The sequence below is a fragment of the Rutidosis leptorrhynchoides genome, chromosome 1, assembly GCF_046630445.1.
Source record: "Rutidosis leptorrhynchoides isolate AG116_Rl617_1_P2 chromosome 1, CSIRO_AGI_Rlap_v1, whole genome shotgun sequence".
Lineage (NCBI taxonomy): Eukaryota > Viridiplantae > Streptophyta > Magnoliopsida > Asterales > Asteraceae > Rutidosis > Rutidosis leptorrhynchoides.
In genome coordinates, this window is record NC_092333.1 from 394,718,482 (window position 1) to 394,727,387 (window position 8,906).

Here is an 8,906-nt window from a genome sequence, read left to right on the forward strand (position 1 = left end):
GAGTGATCAAGGTATCAAAGTTGATCCCGCAAAGATCGAAGCTATTAACAAGTGGGAAACCCCCACTACTCTGACGCATATCCACCAATTTTTAGGCCTCGCCGGTTACTACCGAAGATTTATTGAATGTTTCTCTCTGATTGAGCGTCCTTTGACCGCGCTAACTCACAAAGGGAAGAAGTTCATTTGGGAACCCGAACAGGAATCTGCATTTCAAACCTTGAAAAATAAGTTGACCACAACACCTATCTTATCACTTCCTGAAGGCAGTGACGATTTCGTCGTTTATTGCGATGCTTCGAAAAGTGGTTTTGGTTGTGTACTGATGCAACGCACAAAGGTTATCGCTTACGTCTAACGACAACTGAAGATTCACGAGCGAAATTACACAACACACGATCTCGAGTTTGGAGTCGTTGTCTTTGCATTAAAGCTGTGGAGGCACTATCTTTATGGAACTAAGACCACTATTTTCACCGATCATAAAAGCCTCCAACACATCTTTGATCAGAAGCAACTAAATATGAGACAGCGTCGATGGATTGAGACACTGAATGACTATGATTGTGAACTTCGTTACCATCCTGGCAAGGCCAATGTTGTAGATGACGCTTTGAGCCGAAAGGAGAGGATGGCACCTCTTCGTGTTCGGGCACTGAACATCACCATTCATTCGAACCTCAATAGCCAGATACGAGCAGCCCAAGATGAGGCTCTCAAGGAGAAGAATATATTTCATGAACACTTGAACATTCTAGTCTCTCGATTCGAAGTTAAGGAGACTGGACTCCGATGCTATTCCAGAAGAATTTGGGTACCTCGTTATGGAGATCTACGAAACCTTATACTAGATGAAGCCCACAAGTCGAGATATTCGATTCACCCAGGAGCCGGTAAAATATACCACGATCTTAAGGAACAGTACTGGTGGCCTAATCTTAAGAAGGACGTTGCAACTTATGTTGGGAAGTGTTTGACTTGCTCGAAAGTTAAGGCCGAACATCAGAGGCCTTCTAGGTTACTTCAACAACCAAAAATCCCTCAATGGAAGTGGGAAAGGATAACAATGGATTTCATTACGAAACTACCAAAGACGGTGGGCGGATACGATACCATCTGGGTTATCATTGATCGTCTTACCAAATCTGCACACTTCTTAGCCATGAAGAAAATGGATACGATGGAAAGACTCGCTCAACTATACATAAAGGAGGTTGTATCTCATCATGGTGTGCCCTTATCGATCATCTCAGATCGCGATCCCCGTTTTGCTTCCAGATTTTGGCGTTCTTTGCAAGAAGCCTTGGGGACTCGTCTCGACATGAACACTGCGTATCACCCGCAGACTGACGGACAAAGCGAACGCACAATTCAGACTTTGGAGGACATGTTGTGTAGTGACCCGAACTTTTCCATGTTTATATATATTAATTGAGATTGATATTTACATGATTAAATGTTTCCAACATGTTAAGCAATCAAACTTGTTAAGACTTGATTAATTGAAATATGTTTCATATAGACAATTGACCACCCAAGTTGATCGGTGATTCACGAACGTTAAAACTTGTAAAAACTATATGATGACATATATATGGATATATATATATATATATATAGTTAACATGATACTATGATAAGAAAACATATCATAAAGTATATTAACAATGAACTACATATGTAAAAACAAGACTACTAACTTAATGATTTTTAAACGAGACATATATGTAACGATTATCGTTGTAAAGACATTTAATGTATATATATCATATTAAGAGATATTCATACATGATAATATCATGATAATATAATAATTTAAAATCTCATTTGATATTATAAACATTGGGTTAACAACATTTAACAAGATCGTTAACCTAAAGGTTTCAAAACAACACTTACATGTAACGACTAACGATGACTTAACGACTCAGTTAAAATGTATATACATGTAGTGTTTTAATATGTATTTATACACTTTTGAAAGACTTCAATACACTTATCAAAATACTTCTACTTAACAAAAATGCTTACAATTACATCCTCGTTCAGTTTCATCAACAATTCTACTCGTATGCACCCGTATTCGTACTCGTACAATACACAGCTTTTAGATGTATGTACTATTGGTATATACACTCCAATGATCAGCTCTTAGCAGCCCATGTGAGTCACCTAACACATGTGGGAACCATCATTTGGCAACTAGCATGAAATATCTCATAAAATTACAAAAATATGAGTAATCATTCATGACTTATTTACATGAAAACAAAATTACATATCCTTTATATCTAATCCATACACCAACGACCAAAAACACCTACAAACACTTTCATTCTTCAATTTTCTTCATATAATTGATCTCTCTCAAGTTCTATCTTCAAGTTCTAAGTGTTCTTCATAAATTCCAAAAGTTCTAGTTTCATAAAATCAAGAATACTTTCAAGTTTGCTAGCTCACTTCCAATCTTGTAAGGTGATCATCCAACCTCAAGAAATCTTTGTTTCTTAAAGTAGGTTATCATTCTAATACAAGGTAATAATCATATTCAAACTTTGGTTCAATTTCTATAACTATAACAATCTTATTTCAAGTGATGATCTTACTTGAACTTGTTTTCGTGTCATGATTCTGCTTCAAGAACTTCGAGCCATCCAAGGATCCATTGAAGCTAGATCCATTTTTCTCTTTTCCAGTAGGTTTATCCAAGGAAATTAAGGTAGTAATGATGTTCATAACATCATTCGATTCATACATATAAAGCTATCTTATTCGAAGGTTTAAACTTGTAATCACTAGAACATAGTTTAGTTAATTCTAAACTTGTTCGCAAACAAAAGTTAATCCTTCTAACTTGACTTTTAAAATCAACTAAACACATGTTCTATATCTATATGATATGCTAACTTAATGACTTAAAACCTGGAAACACGAAAAACACCGTAAAACCGGATTTACGCCGTCGTAGTAACACCGCGGGCTGTTTCGGGTTAGTTAATTAAAAACTATGATAAACTTTGATTTAAAAGTTGTTATTCTGAGAAAATGATTTTTATTATGAACATGAAACTATATCCAAAAATTATGGTTAAACTCAAAGTGGAAGTATGTTTTCTAAAATGGTCATCTAGACGTCGTTCTTTCGACTGAAATGACTACCTTTACAAAAACGACTTGTAACTTATTTTTCCGACTATAAACCTATAATTTTTCTGTTTAGATTCATAAAATAGAGTTCAATATGAAACCATAGCAATTTGATTCACTCAAAACGGATTTAAAATGAAGAAGTTATGGGTAAAACAAGATTGGATAATTTTTCTCATTTTAGCTACGTGAAAATTGGTAACAAATCTATTCCAACCATAACTTAATCAACTTGTATTGTATATTATGTAATCTTGAGATACCATAGACACGTATACAATGTTTCGACCTATCATGTCGACACATCTATATATATTTCGGAACAACCATAGACACTCTATATGTGAATGTTGGAGTTAGCTATACAGGGTTGAGGTTGATTCCAAAATATATATAGTTTGAGTTGTGATCAATACTGAGATACGTATACACTGGGTCGTGGATTGATTCAAGATAATATTTATCGATTTATTTCTGTACATCTAACTGTGGACAACTAGTTATAGGTTACTAACGAGGACAGCTGACTTAATAAACTTAAAACATCAAAATATATTAAAAGTGTTGTAAATATATTTTGAACATACTTTAATATATATGTATATATTGTTATAGGTTCGTGAATCAACAGTGGCCAAGTCTTACTTCCCGACGAAGTAAAAATCTGTGAAAGTGAGTTATAGTCCCACTTTTAAAATTTAATATTTTTGGGATGAGAATACATGCAGGTTTTATAAATGATTTACAAAATAGACACAAGTACGTGAAACTACATTCTATGGTTGAATTATCGAAATCGAATATGCCCCTTTTTATTAAGTCTGGTAATCTAAGAATTAGGGAACAGACACCCTAATTGACGCGAATCCTAAAGATAGATCTATTGGGCCTAACAAACCCCATCCAAAGTACCGGATGCTTTAGTACTTCGAAATTTATATCATATCTTAAGGGTGTCCCGGAATGATGGGGATATTCTTATATATGCATCTTGTTATTGTCGGTTACCAGGTGTTCACCATATGAATGATTTTTATCTCTATGTATGGGATGTGTATTGAAATATGAAATCTTGTGGTCTATTGTTACGATTTGATATATATAGGTTAAACCTATAACTCACCAACATTTTTGTTGACGTTTAAAGCATGTTTATTCTCAGGTGAATATTAAGAGCTTCCGCTGTTGCATACTAAAATAAGGACAAGATTTGGAGTCCATGTTTGTATGATATTGTGTAAAAACTGCATTCAAGAAACTGATTTCGATGTAACATATTTGTATTGTAAACCATTATGTAATGGTCGTGTGTAAACAGGATATTTTAGATTATCATTATTTGATAATCTACGTAAAGCTTATTAAACCTTTATTTATGAAATAAAGGTTATGGTTTGTTTTAAAAATGAATGCAGTCTTTGAAAAACGTCTCATATAGAGGTCAAAACCTCGCAACGAAATCAATTAATATGGAACGTTTTTAATCAATAAGAACGGGACATTTCAGTTGGTATCCGAGCGTTGGTCTTAGAGAACCAGAAAATTTGCATTAGTGTGTCTTATCGAGTTTGTTAGGATGCATTAGTGAGTCTGGACTTCGACCGTGTTTTCTTTAAAAATGATTGCTTAATATTTTTGTTGGAAACTATATATTTTTAACATATGAATATTATGTGATATATTAATCTCTTAACGTGTTTGATATTATGTGATAGATGTCTACCTCTAGAACAAGTCCCATTGACTCATCTAATAATAATGAAGAGTCAAATGTAAATTGGAATGATTTGTGGACTGATTCACAAGTTCCCGAAGAGGAACCGGAAGAAGAGTCGGAACCGGAAGAAGAATCGGAACCGGAAGAAGAATCGGAACCGGATGAAGAAATAGAACCGGTGGGGGAAATAATAAAACGGTTAAGTAAAAGAAAATCCTCAACCAACCGACCAAAGTTAATTATGGTCAATGGTGTTTCCGCCAAGGAAGCAAAATATTGGGAGGATTACCAATTCTCCGATGAATCGGATTCCGACGAGAATTCCGATGATGTTATAGAAATTACCCCAACTGAATTTAAAAAGGCAAAAGAAAATAATAAGGAAAAGGGCATAAAAATAGAGAAATCTAATTCCAACCCCGATGAACTTTATATGTATCGTCAACCCCCGAAGTCCTTAAGTTGTAACAATGACCCAGGAACCTCTAAACCACCAGGTTTTTCTAAACCAATGTGGACAACGACGGCTCGTATTAGGGGAACATCATATATCCCTAGAAACTTGGCAAAACGAACCAAAACCGAAGAAGAAGAAACGAGCGAGTCGGAATAAGATAGTTGTATTCGTGTGGTGTAATATATGTAATATAGTGTTCTTATGCTTTATGATATATGTAAAAATTGCTTGTATTAATAAGTATTTTTTTTTATGAATCTAACTCTTGTCTATTTTACAGTTTAAAAACACAAAATGGATAGACAACCCAATATTTTAAGAGACCTACCCGGAGACATGATTGATGAAATCTTGTCTAGAGTCGGCCAGAATTCTTCGGCACAACTATTTAAGGCGAGATCAGTTTGTAAGACATTCGAAGAACGTTCCAAGAATGTCTTGGTTTATAAGAGACTTTCGTTTGAAAGATGGGGGATATCACATTGGGAAACCCATAAGTTACGATGTGTTTACTTTGACGCATATATTGCGGGGAACCCAAATGCTATTTTACGCAACGGGTTAAGAAATTATTTTGACTCAATATATCCGAATATTGGACTTCGTGATTTAGAAAAAGCGGCTAACATGCAACATAAAGAAGCATGTTATGCTTACGGATTAGTAATGTTCGCTTCTCACCAAAGTGAGAACAAGAACATCGGGCTACAACTATTAAACAAAACGTTTCCACAAGTGACGGAGTCGGTAATTGGGGTAAGAAATGAGGTTTTTAGATTATTACGGGACTGTTGGACATTATGTAACCCTCATCCCTTTGATGACGTTACAACACGCTGTCTTATCAACGGCCATAACGGTTATGTTGCACAAGACCAAGGATGGGAAGTAGTCCTAGTAAAACCAGAATGCATGACTTGTTTCTGGACGTATGAATTACGTGTCTTTATTGCCTTTGCTGAACGACTTGTGTACTAGCTAGAATTGTCTTCACAACTCTCTTGTATCAAAGTTATTGTGTACTATATTTCATGCTTTATGTAAAATAAGCAGTATTGTAAGTTTGTAAAATATTGTATAAAAGTTTGAACGCGAAATATTATTATAATCAGTTTTTCATATAGAATTGTAGTAGTTGAATTGTATATTAGCTACTAAGTATAAACTTAACGGGTAGGTACTACCCGAATTTAAACTTATAAAACGCTAATATGAAGAAAAAGCTTTTATAAATGAGTTCATATTATGCTACAAAATACTATTAACTACTCTTAATATTCTGTATGATTAACTTGTTCCATTTAACTATTTTGAAGGAAATGGCACCGACTACTCGACACACCGTGAATATGAATGAAGAGGAATTCCGTACTTTTCTAGCTTCAAACATAGCCGCAGTACAGGCTGCGCTACATACCAACAATAACCTTGGATCTAGCAGTACAGGAAATCGTGTAGGATGCACCTACAAAGAATTCACTGCCTGCAAACCTTTGGAATTTGATGGAACCGAAGGACCGATCGGATTGAAACGGTGGACCGAGAAGGTTGAATCGGTGTTTGCCATAAGTAAGTGTACTGAAGAGGACAAAGTGAAGTACGCTACGCATACCTTCACAGGTTCTGCGTTAACATGGTGGAATACCTATCTAGAGCAAGTGGGACAAGATGATGCGTACGCACTACCGTGGTCAGCATTCAAGCACTTGATGAACGAGAAGTACCGTCCCAGAACCGAGGTCAATAAGCTCAAGACAGAACTTAGAGGGTTACGAACCCAAGGATTTGATATTACCACGTACGAAAGACGATTCACAGAATTGTGCCTATTGTGTCCGGGAGCATTCGAAGATGAGGAAGAGAAGATCGACGCGTTTGTGAAAGGATTACCGGAAAGAATCCAAGAAGATATAAGTTCACACGAGCCTGCCTCCATACAACAGGCATGTAGAATGGCTCACAAACTAGTGAACCAGATTGAAGAAAGAATTAAAGAACAGACTGCTGAAGAGGCCAATGTGAAGCAAGTCAAAAGAAAGTGGCAGGAAAATGGTGATAAGAATCACCAATACAACAACAACAGCAATTACAACAATAATCGCAACAATTATCCCAACAATCGCAACATCAATCGCAACTACAACAAACGGCCCAACAACAACAACAACAACAACAACAACAACAGCAACTACAACAATCATCCCAACAACAATAATAACCGCAACAACAACAACAATCAGAAGCAGCTATGCCAAAGGTGTGAAAAGAATCACTCGGGGTTCTGCACCAAATTTTGCAACAAGTGTAAAAGAAATTGTCATAGCGCGGCGAAGTGTGAGGTCTACGGACCAGGGGTTAATAGAACGAAAGGAACAAATGGTGTCGGAACGAGTAATGGCGGAGCAAGTAGTGTCGGAGCAAGTTATGCCAATGTAGTTTGTTATAAATGTGGAAAACCAGGCCACATTATTAGAAATTGCCCGAACCAGGAGAACACGAATGGACAAGGCCGTGGAAGAGTTTTCAATATTAATGCGGTAGAGGCACAGGAAGACCCGGAGCTTGTTACGGGTACGTTTCTTATTGACAATAAATCTGCTTACGTTTTATTTGATTCGGGTGCGGATAGAAGCTATATGAGTAGAGATTTTTGTGCTAAATTAAGTTGTCCATTGACGCCTTTGGATAGTAAATTTTTACTCGAATTAGCAAATGGTAAATTAATTTCAGCAGATAATATATGTCGGAATCGAGAAATTAAACTGGTTAGCGAAACATTTAAGATTGATTTGATACCAGTAGAGTTAGGGAGTTTTGATGTGATAATCGGTATGGACTGGTTGAAAGAAGTGAAAGCGGAGATCGTTTATTACAAAAATGCAATTCGCATTATACGAGAAAAAGGAAAACCCTTAATGGTGTACGGAGAAAAGGGCAACACGAAGCTACATCTTATTAGTAATTTGAAGGCACAAAAACTAATAAGAAAAGGTTGCTATGCTGTTCTAGCACACGTCGAGAAAGTACAAACTGAAGAAAAGAGCATCAATGATGTTCCCATTGCAAAAGAATTTCCAGATGTATTTCCGAAAGAATTACCGGGATTACCCCCACATCGATCCGTTGAATTTCAAATAGATCTTGTACCAGGAGCTGCACCAATAGCTCGTGCTCCTTACAGACTCGCACCCAGCGAGATGAAAGAACTGCAAAGCCAATTACAAGAACTTTTAGAGCGTGGTTTCATTCGAACAAGCACATCACCGTGGGGAGCTCCTGTTTTGTTTGTCAAGAAGAAAGATGGTACATTCAGGTTGTGTATCGACTACCGAGAGTTGAACAAACTTACCATCAAGAACCGCTACCCACTACCGAGAATCGACGACTTATTTGATCAACTACAAGGCTCGTCTGTTTATTCAAAGATTGACTTACGTTCCGGGTATCATCAAATGCGGGTGAAAGAAGATATTCCAAAGACTGCTTTCAGAACACGTTACGGTCATTACGAGTTTATGGTCATGCCGTTTGGTTTAACTAATGCACCAGCTGTGTTCATGGACCTTATGAACCGAGAGTGTGGAC